The 22,659-nt window shown below is 38.4% G+C and overlaps 1 long non-coding RNA gene across 1 annotated transcript; it reads right to left on the bottom strand.

Moving 5' to 3' along the window:
- Window positions 1-291: 291 nt before the first annotated feature.
- On the bottom strand, window positions 292-22,584 carry LOC104972971 (uncharacterized). Its single transcript, XR_009495972.1, has 3 exons — window positions 21,809-22,584; window positions 18,500-18,586; window positions 292-1,672 (listed from the first exon to the last, which is right to left on the bottom strand). It is a non-coding gene; the product is annotated as an uncharacterized lncRNA (long non-coding RNA).
- Between the last annotated feature and the right edge of the window lie 75 nt (window positions 22,585-22,659).

Below are 22,659 nucleotides of genomic sequence, written 5' to 3'. Positions count from 1 at the left end.
AAAACTTAACTTAGTGTACTTAACTTAGTGTACTTAACTCTAGTGTACTTAGATATGTATTCATCTCATAATCATAAAATAAACTTAACTCATCTTTCTAAAATGGTATAAAATCTGCAGTTTTAACCAATCCTTTGCCATCTGGAAATCCTCATTGTAATGACCAACCATTGTAAAGGTTAAATGATGTCCTCGTTTTCACTTTATATTTATAATGGCTTATAAATATGATTCTGCAGTATCATATCCCTGAGCTTCTCCACTTTTGGTTTGAAGATTACCAGTTTGTGAACTGTTCTTATGTACACAATAAATGCTTACTAACAAAATTTTACTTATCTGGTTTTAATTTTTACAATTTCTGGATTTTTTTATAATAGTTATATTATATTACAACATGAGTTTGTGCGTGCATCCTCAGTCATGTCTGGGTCTCTGTGACCCCATGGACTGTAGCCTGCCAGGCTCCTCTGTCCATGGAATTTTCCAGGCAAGAATACTGGAGTGGGTTGCCATTTCCTCCTCCAAGGGATCTTCCTGACTCAGGGGTCAAACCTGTGTCACTTGTGTTTCCTGCATTGGCAGGTAGATTCTTTGTACCACTGTGCCACCTGGGAATCCGTATGTTACAATATATATTGCTTGAATGGTTTTTAACCATAAGTTAAAAGTCCCTTTTTCCACTGCGGTGGAATTAAATTGTTTTTGAGTTTTTCTACTATGACTTTCAAATTTTCTACAATCTCTCTGCAGTTTTTCTCAATTTCTGAAATATGATAAATGATATTTATGAGAAGAATCAAAAGAAGAATCAATTCAGTTCAGTCACTCAGTTGTGTCCGACTCTTTGTGACCCTATGAATTGCAGCACGCCAGGCCTCTCTGTCCATCACCAACTCCCGGAGTTCACTCAAACTCATGTCCATCGAGTCGGTGATGCCATCCAGCCATCTCATCCTCTGTTGTCCCCTTCTCCTCCTGCCCCCAATCCCTCCCAGCATCAGAGTCTTTTCCAATGAGTCAACTCTTCTCATGAGGTGGCCAAAGTACTGGAGTTTCAGCTTTAGCATCATTCCTTCCAAAGAAATCCCAGGGCTGATCTCCTTCAGAATGGACTGGTTGGATCTCCTTGCAGTCCAAGGGACTCGCAAGAGTCTTCTCCAACACCATAGTTCAAAAGCATCAATTCTTCGGTGCTCAGCCTTCTTCACAGTCCAACTCTTACATCCATACATGACCACAGGAAAAAACATAGCCTTGACTAGCAGGACCTTTGTTGGCAAAGTAATGTCTCTGCTTTTGAATATGCTGTCTAGGTTGGTCATAACTTTCCTTCCAAGGAGTAAGTATCTTTTAATTTCATGGCTGCAATCACCATCTGCAGTGATTTCGGAGCCCCAAAAAATAAAGTCTGACACTGTTTCCACTGTTTCCCCATCTATTTCTCATGAAGTGATGGGACCAGATGCCATGATCTTCGTTTTCTGAATGTTGAGCTTTAAGCCAACTTTTTCACTCTCCACTTTCACTTTCATCAAGAGGCTTTTTAGTTCCTCTTCACCTTCTGCCATAAGGGTGGTGTCATCTGCATATCTGAGGTTATTGATGTTTCTCCCGGCAATCTTGATTCCAGCTTGTGCTTCTTCCAGCCCAGTGTTTCTCATGATGTACTCTGCATATAAATAAAGTTAATGAACAGGAAAGCAAAGGCAAAAAGAAGAGAAGATGCCCTAGGAAACAAAAGAAATTTTTAAAAAGGAGGATGGTGGGGGAGGAGAAGACACAAAATAAACATAAATTCCAAGCACATGGGGCATTAAGGGGCACTGTTGGTGATGGACAGGGAGGCCTAGCATGCTGCAGTTCATGGGGTTGCAAAGAGTTGGACATGACTGAGCAACTGAACTGAACAGAACTGCTAAGATGGTTAAGAATCTGCCTGCAATGTGGGAGACCTGGGTTCAATCCCTGGTTTGGGAAGATCCCCTGGAGAAGGGAATGGCAACCCACTCCAGTATTCTTGCCTGAAGAATTCCATGGACAAAGGAGCCTGGCAGGCCACAGTCCATGAGGTCGCAGAGTCAGACACAACTGAGCAACTACTACTTTCATTCACAAAACCCTTTCTTGCTTCTGTTAGCATATTTTTGTGCATAGATGAACATTTGGAGGTTGATCAGTGGGCACTTTATTTTTGCTAGTTGTTTCTGTGAACCAAGTAAATGGGACATGGCCACTGGTGCTTGATCACATTGGTAGTACAGGGTATCTTCCTTCAGAGAACTCGACTGGGACCTTCTCTCTTTGAGGTGCTCATGAGCCAACCTAAAGGATGGTGTAGAGGAAAATTATGAACATCCCTCTGCTGTTTGGGAACCTGAATGCAATCGTTCACTTATTCATTCCCTCAACCATAATTGCTCACTCAAGTAAGTTTCTATTGAAAGCTAAAAGCACTGTACTGAACACTACAGGAAATAAAAGAAACATTATACACAGAATCCTGCCTAATTTTTTCATATTAAATGCCTTTTGTGTATGTTCCACAAGATACACAACCTCAACAGATACAAAACTAAATTCAACAGGCTCTTCATACCTCACTCCCATCACTAACCACCCAGCTCTTCCACTTACAAGCAAATCTACTCTTCCACTAATATCTCCTATATTTGTTATTGATAAAACCATCCAAACTAGAAACCTCAAGTCTTTCTCTGTTCTTTCAGCTTCCTCATCCTGTTCTCTAATCAGTCATCAGGTACCTTCAACTCTTCTCCTGATTATATCTCTTTCTTTCTACCCACTTATCTCTTACTTGTACTCAACTGAGATAGGCTTCTGTCCAAATTTTCTATCAGTTCCTTTTTAGTCTTCCTTTTGAATAAAGTCTGAAAGCTGTCCTTAAAATACAAATAGTGTATCACTTTCTTGCTAACAATCTTTCAGTACTTCTCATTACCAAAGAGCAAATAAAGCCCCTCAAATTATAGAGAAATATCTTCATATCTTGGAGAAGGCAATGGCACCCCACTCCAGAACTCTTGCCTGGAAAATCCCACAGACAGAGGAGCCTGGTAGGCTGCAGTCTGTGGGGTCGAAAAGAGTCGGACACGACTGAGCGACTTCACTTTCACTTTTCACTTGCATGCATTGGAGAAGGAAATGGCAACCCACTCCAGTGTTCTTGCCTGGAGAATCCCAGGGACAGGGGAGCCTGGTGGGCTGCTGTCTATGGGGTCACACAGAGTCGGACACAACTGAAGCGACTTAGCATCTTCATGTCTATTCTATTAGCTATCTACCTATCTAATGTTTCTATTTTCATCTCATATGTTCTTTTCCATAAACTCTTGGTTTGTTGTATGTTGTATTTTTCTTGAAATGTTTGTTAGGAGTCTTTTTTCTTTTTCTTTTTTTACTTTATGGGACATAGAAAATTATTGGACTTATTTTTGTAAGAAAGAGATAAGATCAGGAAATGATTTATAAGGATAAATGTATTAATAATTTGAAAAATGAAACAAAGAAAGAACTGTTATTTTTGTAAGAAAGAGATAAGATCAAGAAATGATTTATAAGGATAAATGTATTAATAATTTGAAAAATGAAATGAAGAAGGAACTGGCTATAGTAGGTGGTTACTGCCATGGTGATAAGGATGTGAGCCTAGATAGTAGAATGGAAAAGGAGATGCAGTGAGATCATGTATAAGGTGAGATTATACATGAATATGTGTGAGTTGTTGTTTCATCTCAATAGGTTGATTTCTTGGTGTAACACAATGGACAACTTAAAGAATAGAAAAAAGGAAAGAGTTTTAGATTTTTCTTAAAAGTTAATTATGAGAAATTTAGTAGAGAGGTGAAAAGTAAATACGCAGAAGAAAAAGTGAAAAGTTAGGTTGCTCAGTCGTGTCTGACTCTGCGACCCCGTGGACTGTAGCCCCCCAGGCTCCTCTGTCCATGGGATTCTCCAGGCAAGAATACTGGAGTGGGTTGCCATTTCCTTCTCCAGGGGATCTTCCCGACCCAGGGATCGAACCCAAGTCTCCCACCTTGCAGGCAGATGCTTTAACCTCTGAACCACCAGGGAAGCCTATGCAGACTACTGTACAAATAAATGAGAACAACTGATATTTAACATAGGATTTGTATTAAAATGTTACTGAAATACTGGTGTAACTTTTGGTCACTGTATATTTAAGCTATATCCTGATTTAGTAGTATAGTATTCATTTCTGAATAAACATTTTATAAAATTTTTAGGAATGAGTAAAATCTAAAATGGTTTGTCGTTTTTTTCTGTTTTGTTTTTGGGGTTTTTTTTTTTTTTTTTTCCCCTTTCTACTTTGAAGTCATGTGTTATGCTGAATGCTGTATGGAGGCCTGTAGAAAAAAATAAACACTAGATAATCCCTACCCTCAAAGGAAATTACTAACTCATTTAAGGCTTATAACAAGCAAAACAAAAATCTAAACTTTAGTCAATTAAGTAGAAAATTTAGGCCCCAAACACTTTCCTCTGAAGTTTGTATAACCAAAGCATGAAAAAAGGGGATATCTAAATTGTTTTGCTTAATTTATTGGTTACCTACTAGAACCAGAGGCCCCCAAACATGAAACAAAAACAAAGTATTCATGGGAAACATTCAACATGCAAAACATGTTTGCCAAGAAACCAAACAACCCACACATAGCCAGTAAAAGCTAAGACTCTTACTCATAGTCTAAATGCCTCCAGACTGAAACTGTGTCAGGGAGAGAATATTTCACAGCTGTAGGACTTCTTCATCGAGAGATTTTTTTTTTTTGTTTTCTGCCAGTCTCAAAATTCAGCAACACAAATCATTACTTTGAGAATCACACCCAAGCTTCTTAAATAATGAAGGGGATACAGAGAAATGTTGTTATTTTAAGTTTTCAGGAAAGACGAGACTCTGTTGTGCAAACAGCTATTTTTTAGCCCTTTGAGATGGGTGAAGATCCCCTTCAGAGCTGTGGACAGGGTTCATACAGTCTAATTGGGAGGACTGAAATCTGAAAGATCTTTGAGTTAGAATCCTAGCAAGGACAGATCACTTTGTAAAGTTTGTCTCTGAAATCTTTAGCCTAATTAACTGTCATTTTAAAAAAATCAGAATGATTTAAAGTGTTTGCCATGAAATTATAGATACAGGATTTTTTCCAGTTCTTAAAAAATCAATTTTTCTGCTTTTGTTTGTTTCCGCATACATCATCAGAACCATTGCGTACTGACTTGAGGATAAATGACTAATATTTACTGCAATTTTGACAGTAGTTTCTATTCTGCTTTGTCCTTCAGTGATGGTTAGGAATTTTCTGGTGGGCCAGTGGTTAGGACTCAGGGCTCTCACTGCTGAGGGCTTGGGTTCAATTCCTGTTAAGGGAACTAAAATCTCATTAGCCTTGCAATCAAAAACAAAACAAAACAATGGGAGACTTCCACAGTGGTCCTGTGTTTAGGAATCTGCCTGCAGATTCAGGAGACATGTTCCTTTCCTGGTTTGGGAGGATTCCACATGCTTTGGAGTAACTAAGCCCATGTGCCACAACTACTGAACTCTGGGGGGCCCAGAGCCCATGCTCTGCAGCAAGAGAAGCCACCGCAATGAGAAGCCTGTGCCCTGCAGCGAGGAGTAGTCCCTGCAACTAGAGAAAGCCCACATCCAGCAATGAAGACCCAGGGCAGCCATAAATAAATAAAATAAAAAGGATAATGATTAAATGTTTCATACTTCTTTTTCCTGTTCAAAATGTTCTCCGAGGTAGACCTAAAGAGAGAGAAGTATGGAGTAAGGAAGCATTTACTGGGAAATGAATTTTTATGAAAAATCGTAGAGGTTTAAGTTTAGAGATAAGGCGTATTCATATTCAAATTTCCAAAATGAATTTTGCCACTGGGTATAATGTTTATCAGAGAAGGCAATGGCACCCCACTCCAGTACTCTTGCCTGGAAAATCCTATGGATGGAGGAGCATGGTAGGCCGCAGTCCATGGGGTTGCTAAGAGTCAGACACGACTGAGTGACTTCACTTTCACTTTTCACTTTCATGCATTGGAGAAGGATATGGCAACCCACTCCAGTGTTCTTGCCTGGAGAATCCCAGGGACAGGAGAGCCTGCTGGGCTGCCATCTATGGGGTCGCACAGAATCGGACACGACTGAAGCGACTTAGCAGCAGCAGCATAATGTTTATAATAAAATGTGCCCTTTGGTCCACTTGACTGTGGGCTAAGCGTAGTGACTTTCATCTTTATTGAGAGGGTATAGTAAAGGGAAAAACAAAAAGAGTACAGTGGGGAAAGCTGGCAGATAGCATTTTAAGCAAAGAATAAAGGTTAACAACATCAGTAATAATTCATGCTGATATCATGTACCCCTTGATAGGATGTGATGAGCAGTCAGCTTATCTTATGTTTTTATCTCAAACCTTTGTTATTGTTGTTGTTTAGTCACTAAGTCTCAAGTCATGTTGTTAGCCAAATCATGAGAAAATACCACACAGCTAAACTAAAGGATAGTCTACAAAATAACCACTACTCCTCAACATTGTTATGGTCGTGAAAAATAAGGGAAGATTTGAGTATCTCGCACAGATTGGAGGAGATCAGGAGACCAGATGACTTAATGCATTGTGGTGCTCTGGACTGGATCCTGGAACAAAGAAAGGACATTCGTGGAAAAATTGGTAGAATCTTAATAAAGACTGAAGTTGAGTTAATCATCATTTACCAATGTTATTCTTCATTTTTGTCAAATGCACTATTCCTACATAAGATGATGACTTTAGGAAAAATTATGTTATGGGTATATGGAAACTTTTTGTACTAACTTTGCAACCTTTCAGTAAATTCAAAATTATCCCCCAATTAAATATTCATGAAATACCTATGCATATATACACACCCTGCAGTCAAGAGTTAATTACAATTTTAAGAAAGACTAATTACAGCAATGATGTTTTCATTGTGTTCAGTTGCTCAGTTGTCGACTTTCACTTGATGTTTTAAGTCTAGGCATTGAGTAAAGTGTAAGCAGTTCAAATGAGACTTTTGTTTATATTTTATATGCAGAATAACAATGATAATGCCTCATGAAAGTAGTGTTACTCAGTTTTTCTTCCAATTGTTATTTATTGAATACTGGCAAGGCATAAGGAGCTCTTTAAAACATTTATACCTAGAGGTGCTGATACCTAGAAAACTTATCATCAGACCTGGAACCAGACTGCAGTCCTTCTGACTCCTGGGCTCGAATCCTTTCAAACACAGCTTGGAGCCTACTAGACCTCTTCCACAGTTCCATGGGGCATGGGAGCTATTGAGTGGGAAGATATCTTTCTCAGTGGAACTTTGAGAAAACAATCAGAGGGCGGTATTCAGCTTCTATGTGTGTGTGTGTGTGTTAGTTGCTCAGTCGTGTCTGACTCTTTGCGACCCCATGGATTGTGTCCACCAGACTCCTCGGTCCATGGAATTCTCCAGGCAAGAATACTGGATTGGGGTACCATTTCCTCCTCCAGGGGATCTTCCTGACCCAGGGATCCAACCTGGGTCTCCTGAATTGTACGCAGGTTCTTTACCATCTGAGCCACTGGGAAGCAGCAGTCAGAGACTTTGGGCATTTTTCCATCCTGATTTGTAGAAGTAATTGTCTGTGTCTTTGATGGGGATTTTGATTACCCTTTTTACATCTCTCCGTGTGTGCTCTTGCTTAGTTGTGTCTGACTCTTTGTGACCCTATTCTCTATAGCCCTCAAGGCTCTTCTGTCCATGAGATTTCCCAGGCAAGAATACTGGAGTGGGTTGCAAATTCCTACTCTTTTTACAGCCTTACCTAGTTTAATTGCTGGCATCATCAGAGTTGTGAATTAGGATATTACCAAAATTGCTTGCAGTGTTCTTTTTCAGGTTGATGTAGAAAGTTTCTGAGATGACATCTAATGATCTTCATATAATCCTTTTTGTGTGATACCAGGAAATTAGTGTAGGCTTGAGTTAGTGATTTGATTCCAGTAAACAGAATACAGCAGAAGTAAGAGGCTGCCACTTCCAAGATTGGGTTTAAAAGATTGTGGCTTTTATCTTGTGGGTGTTTGAGCTCTCTCATTCTCTCCTGGATAGCTCAGAGCTGTGGAAAGACAGCTTCAAGTCCTTGAGGCAACCCTGTAGAAAAACCCACATGGTGAGGGAGTAAGGCCTCCAACAGTGACATGAGTGAGCTTGAAAGGGCTCTTCTTCAAGACCTCCCTACCCAACCTAGTTGTTACTGCAGGCCATGAGAAATAGTGAGTCTTAGCAGGGACGGTGGAGCCTGATGGGCTGCCGTCTATGGGGTCGCAGAGTCAGACACGACTGAAGCGACTTAGCAGCAGCAGCAGCAGCTATCTAGCTAAGCTATTCCTGGATTTCTGGTCTGCTGAAACTACGTGTCTGTTTTTTTCTTTTTCTTTTTTATTGAAGTGGGCTCCCCTCATAGCTCAGTTGGTAAAGAATCCACCTGCAATGCAGGAGATCCCGGTTCAATGCCTGGGTTGGGAAGATCTCCTGGAGAAGGTATGGGCTACTCACTCCAGTATTCCAGGGCTTCCCTTGTGGCTCAGCTGGTAAAGAGTCTGCCCGCAATGCGGGAGACCTGGGTTCGATTCCTGGGTTGGGAAGATCCCCTGGAGAAGAGACAGGCTACCCACTCCAGTATTCTAGCCTGGAAAATTCAACGGACTGTATAGTCCATGGGGTCCCAAAGAGTCAGACACGACTGAACAACTTGTAAAACAAACAAACAAACAAACAACCAAAAAAAAAACAGTTGACCAACAATGTCATGCTAACTTCAGGTATATATTTAAGTAAATCAGTTAGATACATATATTCTATTTCAGATTCTTTTCCATTATAGATTATTACAAAATATTGAGTAGAGTTCCCTGTGCGATATAGTAGGTCCTTGTTGTTTATCTATGTTATAGGTAGTAGTGTGTGTATGTCACGCCCAAATTCCTAGCTTATCCACCCCCTGCCCACTTCTTTCTGCTTTGGTAACCATAAGTTTGTTTTCTATGTCTGTGAGTCCCTTTCTGTTTTGTAAATAAGTTCACAGGACAGAGAGATTATTATACTAAGTAAGTCAGACAAAGACAAATACCATATAATACCACTTACATGTGGAGTCTAAATGTCTACAAGTTTTAAGCTGCCAAATTTTGGGTAGTTTGCTATGCAGCAGGAGAAAACAAATAGTCTCTCTATAAGGGCTGAATGGGGGAAGGGTACAGATTTTAACCAGGTAATTACGTTTCTTTTATGCTTAGTATTTTGCTACAGTTGACTATTATCTTTATGATACTGCATATATACAACTTATTCTTTTATTCAATTTTATCTGTTTGACAGTTGTAGTACATAATTTTCATAATCATCTAAAAGTAATCGTGAAGGCCCTCCTTCTCTCATTTGTTTTTATTATACTCAAGGCCAGCTTTGGCACTACAGAATTAAAGCTGAAAAATGAGCTTCAACTTTGCTTTTTGATTGTTAAAATGCTCTGGTGAGATGGAAACATGTTGTGAAACATGTTTATTTATTTATTTGGTTGTGCTGAGTCTTAGTTGTGGCACGTAGGATCTTGGGTGCAGTGCACAGCCTCTAGTTGTGGCACACAGGCTTAGTTGCTCCACAGCATCTGGGATCCTCCCGGACCAGGGATCAAACTCATGACCCCTGGATTAGCAGGAAGATTCTTGACCACCAGGGATGTCCCACACATGCTTTATATCTAATTTTTTTCTTGAAAAGTTTAGTAAATCTCCTGCCTTATGTGCATTTAGAAATATTGAAGGACAACATATAGAAGCACCTCCATTTATAAGAAAGCCAGATTAATACCTTAATGGGCACAACGGCTTATGTGATACTTTGAAAAATGCTTGTTGTTTCTTTTTTTTCCCTATAATAATTAAATCATCTTTGTGCATATTCAAAAAAATTGATATTATTCTTTTTTTGAATTTCACATTTACAACTCTTAGGTTTAAAGACATAAAGTATCTCACTACTATTTCCATTTCATCTGCCTATATATTCATCAATCTGTAAATAAACTCATAGGTAAATATACACATGCATATTTACCTCTAAATATGTACATATGTATATACATATATAGTAAGTATACACATGTATAGTATGTATAGTATATATATGTATATATACACATGTATAGTATACAAATAAGTGCAGGTCGTGCACATTTTCATTGTTGTTGTTCAGTCATGAGTTGTGTCCAACTCTTTGTGACCCCATAGACTGCAGCACACCAGGCTTCTCTGTCCTTTACCATCTCCCAGAGCTTGCTCAAACTCATGTGCATTAAGTTGGTGATGCCATCCAAACATCTCTTCCTTTGTCGTCCCCTTCTCCTCCTGCCTTCAATCTTTCCTAGCATCGGGGTCTTTTCCAATGAGTCAGCACTTCACGTTGAGTGGCCAAAGTATTGGAGCTTCAGCTTCAGCATCAGTCCTTCCAACGAATATTCAGGGTTGGTTTCCTTTAGGATTGACTGGTTTGATCTCCTTGCAATCTGAGGGACTCTCAAGAGTCTTCTTCAACACCACAATTTGAAAGCATCAGTTCTTTGGAAAAACCATAGCTTTGACTACACAGACTTTTGTTGGCAAAGTAATGTCTCTGCTTTTTAATATGCAGTCTAGGTTTATCATAGCTTTTCTTCCAAGGAGCAAGCATCTTTTAATTTCAGGGCTGCAGTCACTGTCTGCAGTGATTTTGGAGCCCAAGGAAAAAGTCTGTGACTAAATTCATTATTTCTCCATCTATTTGCCATGAAATGATGGGACTGGATGCTGTCCCATTCACTTTTTGAATGTTGAGTTTTCAGTCAGCTTTTTCACCCTCCTCTTTCAGCTTCATCAGGAGGCTGTTTAGTTCCTCTTTACTTTCTGCCATAAGGGTGGTGTCATCTGCATATCTGAGGTTGTTGATATTTCTCTTAGCAATCTTGATTCCAGCTTGTGCTTCATCCAGCCCAGCATTTCCATGATGTACTCTGCATTTAAGTTAAATAAACAGGGTGACAATATACAGCCTAGACGTACTCCTTTCCCAACTTGGAACCAGTTCATTTTTCCATGTCCTTTTCTAACTGTTGCTTCTTGACCTGCATACAGATTTCTTAGGAGGCAGGTAAGGTGGTCTGCTAGTCCCATTCTTAAGGATTTTCCAGTTGGTTGTGATCCACACTGTCAAAGGCTTTAGCATAGTCAATTGAAGCAAAGTAGATGTTTTTCTGGAATTCTCTTGCTTTTTCTATGATCCAAGGGATATTGGCAATTTGATCTCAGGTTCCTCTGCCTTTTCTAAATCGAGCTTGAACATATGGATGTTCTCAGTTCATATCCTGTTGAAATCTACCTTGGAGGATTTTGAATATGACCTTACTCAAAAGGCAAAATGGTTGTCTGAAGAACTCTTACAAATAGCTGAGAAAAGAAGAGAAACAAAAGGCAAAGGAGAAAAGGAAATACCCATCTGAATGCTGAGTTCCAAAGAACAGCAAGGAGAGATAAGAATACCTTCCTCAGCAATCAATGCAAAGCAATAGAGGAAAACAATAGAATGGGAAACACTAGAGATCACTTCAAGAAAATCAGAGATACCAAGGGAACACTTCATGCAAAGATGGGCACAATAAAGAACAGAAAGGTTATAGACCTAACAGAAGCAGAAGCAGAGGATATTAAGAGGTGGCAAGAATACACAGAAGAACTATACAAAGAATATCTTGATGGCTTGGATAACCATGATGGTGTGATCACTCATCTAGAGCCAGACATCCTGGAGTGCGAAGTCAAGTGGGCCTTAGGAAGCATCACTAGGAACAAATTAGTGGAGGTGATGGAATTCCAACTGAGCTATTTCAAATCCTAAAAGACGATGCTGTGAAAGTGCTACACTCAATATGCCAGCAAATTTGGAAAGCTTAGCAGTGGCCACAGGATTGGAAATATTCAGTTTTCATTCCAGTCCCTAGGAAGGGAAATGCCAAAGAATGTTCAAACTACTGCACAATTGCACTCACTTCACATGCTCACAAGGCCTGCATATACATATTTATTTCTTCATTGCCTTGTGATTGTAGCATATTAAATATCAAAAATTATTTTATTTCTATGATTTTAAATCAGAAACACATAGTACTATTTTCTGGAAACTTTTTTTAAATGAGAGCATATTCAGTGTGGAGAAGATAGTATATGTGGCCTCAAACAAATCTGCCTAGGTAATTCTGCTGTTCAATTGCAAGTGGATAAAGGTGACTCAAGAAATTTTGCCTTTCCTCTGAAATCAGAGATTTTTATAAATTTGTGTTTTTTTTTTTTAATTTGAATTCAGAAAATACACACTAAGCTTTATTATTATGGAACACTTGTGATGGAATGTACTAGAGATATTGACCTTAGATTTTGCCCTCACAGAGCTTTCAGGCTGGTGGATGGGACAAAGAGAAAGCAAATTTACCTACAGTTTTTTGCTTTACGTATAGATGACATCTTTCAACTTGTGATCCAAAAGAATAGTGACTCAAATCTGCCTACCATGACAACTGGCATGAGCAGGGAAGTATGAACATTTTAGTCCCACATTTTGGCTAGATTACTGTCTTAGTCAATTTGAGCCACTATAATAAAATATCAAAAACTGAGTAATATACAACAGAACAAGAGAAACTTATTTTGCAAAGTTCTGGAGGCTGGAAAGCCAAGATCAAGGTGCCAGCATAGTAGGGTTCTCATGAAGACCCTCTTTCTGTTTTCAGATCACTGATTTATTCCTGTGTCCTCATAAGGTTAAGGGGCAAGGGATCTCTCTGGGTCACTTTCTATAAAGGCACTAATCCTATTCACGAGGGCTGCATCTTCATGACGTAATTACCCCCAAAAGCCTCACCTATTCACACCATCACTTTGGGCTTGAGAATTCCAACATATGAATTTGAGGGAGATACAAATATTTACCATATGATGCAATCAGGGAGAGTTTGACTGAAAGAGGTGGCTTCTGTATAGAATTGTACTTGTATGGAATTGAAGGTAAGGAATAATATGGAAGAAGAAGGACTCTTCACACAGAGGCAATAGCTCATGGAAAATGGTCTTTGCTTTTATACAAATTGCTACTATCATTTTCACACTATTATTGTTTAAATATGAATAATGACTAAGATAGCACTAAAAATGGTCTTTGCTTTTATACAAACCGGGTTTTAAAAGTCTCTGGGTCTCCTTCATCCCCTAGAAAGAGCATTTATTGAGTTCTGTCTTTTTAAAAAAGGTATTTTGAAGATTTATTTTATTCTAAGACATGCAGTGAAATCATTTTCAAGACAATATCTTGAAAAAATCAGGGAGGAAAACACTATACTAAAAATGTGAAGATAATTCTACAGCAATTTATTACTGATCTAGCTTCATAAATGTAGTATTTTTCTCCTCAGTCTATCCTTATAAATACATTTCACATAATATAAATGCAGATAAGTAAGTTAACTGAAATGTATACATTTATGGTAAGTGCTTACTAAGATTAAAAATTAAATAAACTGTTAAATTAAAAAAATTGAATTTAACTGATTAAAAATCACTTTCAGTGAGTGTTTAAAGGCTTGATGCCTTTCATGCTGTGATGCTGTTGGCCATTATTAATTGTTACGGTCAACAGATACAAAAGGAAAGAGAGTTTTAAGAAGAGGCATTATGATGATGATGGAAACAAAAATGAGCTCATTGGAAGTGCAAAGTTATTTGAGTATAGGAAAAATTTGAAAGGACACACCAAAAAAATTCATTGAACATATGATGCATGTTATTTAGGCTGTTAATGCATTCTTATCTCAGCAAAAGGTAAGGAATCGTTATAATGAATGGTTACAGATAAAATAAAAACTATTCATTTAAAAATACTCACCATGGTTAGAAAAATCAGCATCAGTGCAAATGCCTATTGAACTAATACTATCTCAAGAGAGGGGAAAACTTTGAGAAGGTAGAGATGAAAGAGTGATGATGAAAGTTTTTTTTTTTTTTTTTTTTTCTGGAAAAGTAGAATGAGTCACAAGCTCAAGGCCAGTTATCCTTTCTATATATCATCAGATTATGTGGTAGTGCCTGCTGACTGCTGAGGAAGTGATTTGCTGTAATCGTTATCAAGAGAGACATTGCCCACGTCAGCAGATTTTCCTATGGATGGAATAGTTTATTTTGAGAAAAACTATGGCCAAATAGGCTATTGCAGAAGGAGAAGAGTGTGTCTTGTTTCAAAGCTTCAAAAGACCAAAGTGAAAGTGAAAGTGAGTCGCTCAGTCATGTCTGACTCTTTGCAACCCCATGGACTGTGACCTGCCAGGCTCCTCTGTCCATGAATTTCTCCAGGCAAGAATACAGGAGTGGGTAGCCATTCCTTTCTCCAGGGGATCTGCTTGACCCAGGACCAAACCTGGGTCTTCTGCATTGCAGGCAGATTTTTACAGTCTGAGCCTCGGAGAAGCCCCTCGAAGAACCAAGGTACACACTTATTTCTTGGAGATGTAATTGGAGCCTACAAACCAGAACCCCTTTCAAACACTGTAGGCTTTGTGTTTAAGCTTGTTTCTACAGTTGGTACAAATGTCAGAGAAATACAGTTTGGAGAAAACAAGACTAATCTTTACTCTCCCATTGGAAGGTATTAAAATTTCCACTGAGACCTCACCTTGTAGCTCAGACCCCAGCATGACCCAGTGGTCTCTTCTCGAATACTTTGCTCCAGATTCAGCTCCCTAAGCCTCTCGTGCTGGCTCTGTATCCCTGTGGCTAAACTCATACCTGCACTTGATGAATTCTGTGATCTGTTGTACTTCATCTTTTCTAGTTTTGGTGTCTTTCCTAATATCCTGAATCACAGTTTCCTTAACAACTCATTTGAAACTAATGGAATATGTTTGAGGAGGGTAGACACGGTTGTCTTTTCTCTCCATTGGATGATAAATAAGTCCACTAAATAAAAGTGCACTTTGCATTATTGAATTAATTCTTTATGCAAGTCATTTTTTTTTTGTAAGAGGCAGTAATTTTTCATATCATTTACAGTGAATGTTTTTCCCATATGATCTCAGGAGATTATATAAATAATACAGTGTGTTATAAAAAGTTATAAAGGTATGAATGTAATAATAGTGACTAAAATACAGTGTTCACCTTTCACTTTCATGCATTGGAGAAGGAAATGGCAACCCACTCCAGTGTTCTTGCCTGGAGAATCCCAGGGATGGGGGAGCCTGGTGGGCTGCCGTCTCTGGGGTCGCACAGAGTCGGACACGACTGAAGCGACTTAGCAGCAGCAGCAGCAGCATAGTCATGTATGTATTATTTATGAGAGTAGAAAACATGAAGATAAAATGCAAAAGCCATAGAGTAAGTCTTTTGACTCACAAACAGATGTGATATTGTTTAATCTACAAGTAGCCTGAAAAGAGTGTGGGAGGGTGTTTATCATATTCCTTTTAAAGTTTCCAGCCCAAGTTGTAAAGGGCTATGTAAACCATCTACATTTTTGTCAGTAAAAATTATTTCATCCCTTGCTAAAACTCAGTCAGCTAGAGAGTGAAACCAAGCAACTGTTAATACTATATATAACTGTGCTTGCTCAGTGGTTGAGGTTATAGTGTAGTGAAGGGCCTCTGCTGTGATACTGCTAAGTCACTTCAGTCGTGTCCGACTCTGCGCGACCCCATAGATGGCAGCCCACCAGGCTCCCCCATCCCTGGGATTCTCCAGGCAAGAACACTGGAGTGGGTTGCCATTTCCTTCTCCAATGCATGAAAGTGAAAAGTGAAAGTGAAGTCGCTCAGTCGTGTCCGACTCTTAGCGACCCCATGGACTGCAGCCTTCCAGGCTCCTCCATCCATGGGATTTTCCAGGCAAGAGTACTGGAGTGGGGTGCCATTGCCTTCTCCCTGCTGTGATACAGGAAAGGTCTAATACTTGAAGATGAGCTAAGAAGTATTTTTGATGACTAATGCACTTTTGGTCATTTGCTATCTAAAAGTGAAAGTGATTTATGCTAAATTACCCCATAGCAGCTATCTTCTACCAACCAAGTTGGCAACCCACTCCAGTATTCTTGCCTGGAGAATCCCATGCATAGATGAGCCTGGCAGGCTACAGTCCATGGGGTTACAAGAGTCAGACATGACTTAGTGACTAAACCACCACCAACAACAACCATCTTCAACCAACCAAGCTTGAGCCTTACTGAAATTTCAAGGAAGAATAATAAATACCCCAGATTTGATCAGTACTGTTATGGAGGAAAAACCATCAACACAATTTGTTGAATGAGGTAAAAACCATGATGTGGTAGATATTTAATTCCTTTTATCACTCTGATTCCTGTTGTCGATCCTGTGAACTGTAGCCTCCTTGGTCTCCTCAACTCGGGGAATCTGTATGGTTCTAAAGACATTCTCCCACTTTGTGCTGCACTCTGGAACCCCCCCTCCCACCCCCCGCACCAAGACCCTCTGTGGAGAACCTTTGGTCTCATCTGGTTCCTCTCCTCACCCTCAGGAGTGACTATTCTTCACTGCCTCCTGCCCAGTACATACAGAATGGTGGTTTCCTTTATTTTGTTTCTATTTGGTTGATTCAATTAAGAGGATAAATTCAGCCTCTCTTACTCTATGTTGGTCAGAAGTGGGAGTCTTGTTTTGAGTTCAACAATTGGATACCCCTGGTTTGCAATAAAGCCATACCAGATTTATTATGTTTAGTGTTTGCATGTATAGCTTTTTCTACATCTTTACTTTCAAGTATTTACTGTTTATAATTATCATGTGTTGCTTATAAATAGCATTTATTGAACTTTGCTTTTTCATTTTGTCTGACAATTATTGATATTGTAGTGTTTAAATTTATGAAACTACTATTTGTTTTATATTTATCCATTATTTAATATGTTCTTCCTTTTTTGCCTTTTTTAGGTGAATCAAGTATTTTTCGTATTTTATTGTACCCTTTTGTGTGTGTGGGTGTGTGTGCGTGTATACCTCTGTGTGTGTTTGTTATATGCTTAGTAACTACTCTATAATATAAATAAGTATCTTTAATTTATCATAGTCCACTTTTAAATAATTGGATACTTTTTCATGAGTCTTAAACATATGGTCCCAGTTTTTATGCTCTAATGGCATTATATATTACTTCACACATGTTATAAACCCCAAATACATTATTATTTTTATTTTAAAAAGTGAAAAGTTTGAAAAGATACAAGGGTACATATAGTTTATAAAATATATTTTATGTTTCTGATGTTCATCATTCTTTCCTGTAGATCCAGGTTTAATCTATTATTTTCTTTCTGCCTTTTTAAAGTATTTGTTTTATAGTACAAATAGTCTAGATAAAAGCTATATCTGATTTTTGTCAGTAGGAAAATGTTTTTCTTTATTATTATTATAGATACATTTTGCTGAAAATAAAATTCTAGGTTAATTTCTTTTTCATTTTTTTTTTCTTTCAGCATTTTAATGGTGCAGTTCCTCCTTTTTCTAGCTTCCTTTCTGTTGAAAAGTCAGACATCACACATATTGTGGTTCTTTTTTGGTATCTTTTTTGCAATGTATCTTTTATAACATATCTTTGTTGAAATGTATCTGTTTTCTTCAGGATGCTTTCATTATCTTTTGTGTTCAGTATTTTGTTTATCATATGCCTATATATGTGTTTTCCTTGGATTTGTTATGCTTAGGTTTTATTGAGTTTCTGATATCTATGGAGAGGATGATTTTCTTGAATTTTGGAAAGCTCTCATCCAATGTTTTATTAAATATTTCCTTTTTTCATTTTCTCTCCTTCCTCTCCTCCTGAAATTATTTTTACATCAATGCTGACTATTTACTATGGATCTACAGAGAGGGACTCTTTTCCACTTTATATTTCAGTTTGGATACTTTCTATTGTCCCGACTTCCAGTGAACCAATGTTTTCCTCCGTGCCCAACTGTGAAGCCGTGAATTCTTCATTTCTGGTAACATTTTTCATTTCTATCTTTTCTATATTTCTCCTGCAGGGTTTTACATTTCTCCACTAAAATTCCTCATCTCCTCACATGTGGTCCATCTTTCCCACAAGATCCTTTGGTATTTTTATTGTCATTATTCAATAATCCCTCTTTGATAAGTCTAACATCTGGATACTAGCATGATTCCAGAGATATCTTTGCATTTTACAGCAAAGTCACTATCTTTTTGAACCATGGAGATTTTGTCTCCAGTTTATAGTTCAGCTGCCAGCTCTTTTTGTATTACAGATAATCTCTCTCTGCCCTCCCCCTCTGCGTTTAGCTTTGCGAGGGTCACTGCAAGCTGCCTGGGAGGCTTTCTCTCTGTTCCTCTTACCTCCAGGCTTCTGAAGTTGCCTACCTTAGTTTCTGTGGCTGCCACACTGGAGGCTCTCCCAGGAGGGTCCTTAGCCCAGCTCTCAGCTGTAAGTGTATTACAAATGGAGACCTGTGTATGGAAAAGGGTCCTTGGGTGAGTGTGGATTCACTCTCTCACAGGGTCTTCTTGGCATTGTATCTGTCAGGCCAGCCTTCCCATGGTCATTAGAAGTTCATTCAAGCTGTGGCTTGTTTCTTCCTCTTTATACCCTTTAATAAGATATTTATTCTCTTTCCATTCCACTAAAAGTGAGATAGTGAGGAGATATCTGGGAGATAGGGACAGGGAAGCCTGATGTTCTGCTCTCCATGGGGTTGCAAAGAGTCGGACCCAACAACGACTCAACAAATATGAGAGCGGGCATGTGTCTCACCAGAAATAAGAGCAGGATTTGTTAACATTTTGAAGCTGAATCAACTAGGGTTCTTTGCCTCCTCAGCGCTCTGGTGGATTAAAAACAAATAGTGCAATAGTTTATTCAGCTTGTTTTGGTGGTTATGCCAAAGGCAAAAGTCCTTTGTGATGTTAATATAAAAAAAAAATCAGAAGAAATCCCTCGAATAGAGTTATAAAAGGGTTTCCAGTGAAAACTGGTGCTTTGTCCAGTGCCACTGGGATGCCAGCTATAGAAAGTCTATCAGTTCACTATATGTGTCAGATATTTATATTTATATGGATATTTATATCTATCAGTTCTAAATGCATCAGAACAGAAGGCAAGGAGTTACCTGAAATCTCGAAAAAGAAAAGGCATGAAGTTGGCTGCCCTGGTGCTGGAGAACAGGAAATAGAAAACAAGGCAGTCTTGTCCAGGTAAACAGCTCTGCCAAGCACATGCAGCTTTCTTAATCCATTGATTAATGTATTATTTCATCAAGGTGCTCGTTAATTTAATGAAAAATTTATAAAATATTGATTGTGGCATTTTATATGGATTTTTTGCTGGAGATATCAGCATATAAAAAGGCAGAGAAGAATAAATCTTTGTACATGTTGTAATAGAGATGTGTCAGCGCTCAGTTTACTACTAACTTTACTGCCAAGGCTCCTGAGCATACGATACACTGGGATAGCAGAGAGCTGCTGGAGAACTCCTTAAACCACTTTCAGGTGGAGGCTGAGAGTCACTTTGGTGCTGGTCGAGTACATGCAGTTAGTGTTAGGACCCTGGGTTAGAGAAACATCTAGGACAACAGTAGTGCAGTGGGTGGAAACAACTGTTTCCAGTGGGTGGATGGTGGTCCTCAGAGATGCAACACCAGTGTCCCATTTGCAGTGGAAACCATGCAAGAACAGATAAGGAACCGAGTGAGAATTTTTAAGAAGGAGAAAAATGCAACTTGGACAATTATTGAGAATTTGACCAGCTTCACCAGACAGTGATATGTGTAGCATAAATCAGATGTTGGCTTGTGTTCTGTTAAGTGTCATTTTCTGAGAATGGAGAGTTTCATGAAGCTAGTATAGCTAAATAGTTTTCCCAGTAAGTACCATCTTTAAAAGCCCATCTATTAGAGCTAGGAATTTTCCTAGACTTATTAAATGGGAGAGGCTATTTTGTCTAGCTAATATAGGGGACGACAGAGGATGAGATGGCTGGATGGCATCACTGACTCGATTGGACGTGAATCTGAGTGACCTCCGGGAGTTTGTGATGGACAGGGAGGCCTGGCATGCTGCAATTCATGGGGTTGCAAAGAGTCGGACACGACTGGATGACTAAACTGAACTGAACTGAACTGATTTCAATTCAATTAGAAAAATCACTAAGCATCTAACAGTGTCAGGTATGCTGCTGGGCACTGTGGTATAAAAATAAATAAGACACAGTCCTTGCACCCAGAGATCCCACAGGTTACTAGAAGAAGAAACCATGTAAAGAAATGTTAGTATGGAATATAAATCAAATTCCGTAATGAGGAACAATCCTATGGTTGAAATGAATGCATCAGGCTATTGCAATGTGATAGCATCATTGCTTAATGATTTGTTTTGTTAATTCAATAACCATTTATTCAGTAGCTATTATGTCCCTACTTCAATGTTGATGAGAAGTGTATTTCAGTCCACATTAATCCACCTAAGTCCTTATGTCTACATTTCACCCTTATGTGTACATTTCACACTTTCATATATAGTATTATATTCCTGCATTGTCTTGCATTTTGACTTCATTCAGTGAAATGAATTTCATGTCATCTAATCTGATGCATATTGACTTTTTCACTGGAAAAATTAGAAATGATAAATGAAACACATTGGTTTTTTTTTTTTAACTAATTGGTTACAGGAGATTATATTTAATTTCACAATGATTTTATACTTGGGTAAGGTTTAAAGTGTATTTTGAGGTATGTGAAAGGTGGCTTAATGTATGTTTGAAACAGAAAGAAAAATATGGGGAACATAATATATACTTTATCCTATTAAAAAAGATTTAATGAAATAAATTTCACCAGGAAGCAAAAGACAAACCCATGTTCTAGCCTGAATCAATATGGAGAAACACAAAGGAGAATGAAAATGTAATTTGTCTTTGGAATTACTATAAAGTATTGAAACTAAATAACTGACAAGAGAGAAGCTACAGCTACTGTCTTTTCAAAGTGCCCTTATGATTTCAGAGCAATCTGAGAAGGTCAGGGCCTCTCATTCTCACTGCCTGCAAAGTAATAGAAGACAGACTCTAATTGTGGGATTAAATGAGCATATGGCTGGTGACTTTTCATGAAGAGAATTAGATAGAATTCTTAGAAGATAATTTTTATCAAAGGTGATGAAGAAACTGAGAGCTACTTTTGTTTTTCTTTTTTAAGAAAAATTGGTATATAAATATAATAATTATACATATTTATATATAATATATAGTACTTATATATTATATTAGGATACAGCATATATTATATGTATGCTTTCAATTATTCAGATTTTTATTGGACCTTAGATACACTTTTTGAAACTAAGAAGATTTAAAAACACTTAAGCAGCCTACTTCTTGTTGTTATTAAATGATCTGTATCAAGGACATTTTTATCCCTTTAATATTCACAGCTGTATTGACACCTGTGACTCAGGTATCAGATTCATCCCTGAGCCTGAGTTCAGCTGACCTTCATGTTTTTTGAACACTATTACAGACACAAAGATAATTTCTATGAGTCTGGCTTTTGTAATTTTCTGAATAAAACTAGAACCTTTGTAAAGATTAATAACTAGACATAGGAAACATTCTAAAGAATGGCAAATCAGTTGAATAAACATTTAAAAGTACAGTAGATAACAAATGCTTACCTTTGGAAGTTCAGAGGCCAAATGAAGCAGCAAATCTAAACTCCAACTGGGAATCCAAGCTCACAGAGCCCCTATTTAAAAAACGGAGAACATAGGGAGTGGGTTTATCCTTTGCCTTCCCAGTTCCATTACACATCAAAGTTGTTTTACAGGGAAAATAAATCCATAGTTGCAAAGCAAATAAGAAGTGATACCAGCAGCACAAATGAAATTGTGAATGATTTCCAGAGAATAAGTTCTTATTGATAAATAATCCAGACTGGGAGAAAGCATACAGGAAGTCCAGCACAGTCAGAGGAGATGTGTTGGGTATGTTGGGAAAAGCTCCAAGTTCAGTCAGGAGGCATGGGGGTGGGGGAGAACTGAAACCAGTCGTCAAGATAAGTATTTAAAAATCTGTCGGCTAACAGGACTCTAGTGGCTTTTCTCCACTTCCCCACAAATTGACTGACAGCAGAGGCATTTCTTCCTTAGCTTAAGCCAGAGAACATCTTCCTAAAGAAATTAAATAAACTGCCTAAGATGGTCTAGCCATTCAATGTGACATCTGTCTCTTGCGACAGAAGCCCAGCTGAATGGACATCAAGCTGTACAACCACAAAAAGGAATGTAAGAGGAAAGACCTCTCAAGTCAGGAGAAAAACATACTGAAATACCCAATTCTCAGAGTAACCTTTTTGTTATTTTGGCATTTTAGGTAGCCTGCTTACCTTCTGGCCACACATCCGTAAATCATTCTTCCACGTTGACACATCCTCATGTATTTACACACGGACAGGAAAACAGCCTGCTCACTTCCAGGGAAAGCCTTTTTGAGGAAATAGATCCAGACCTACTCAGAGAGGGTGCAA

This window comes from Bos taurus, chromosome 9 (assembly GCF_002263795.3).
Source record: "Bos taurus isolate L1 Dominette 01449 registration number 42190680 breed Hereford chromosome 9, ARS-UCD2.0, whole genome shotgun sequence".
NCBI classification, from domain to species: Eukaryota; Metazoa; Chordata; class Mammalia; order Artiodactyla; family Bovidae; genus Bos; species Bos taurus.
Note: the sequence above shows the minus strand (reverse complement) of the source record. Positions and strands in the feature narration are given on the sequence as shown.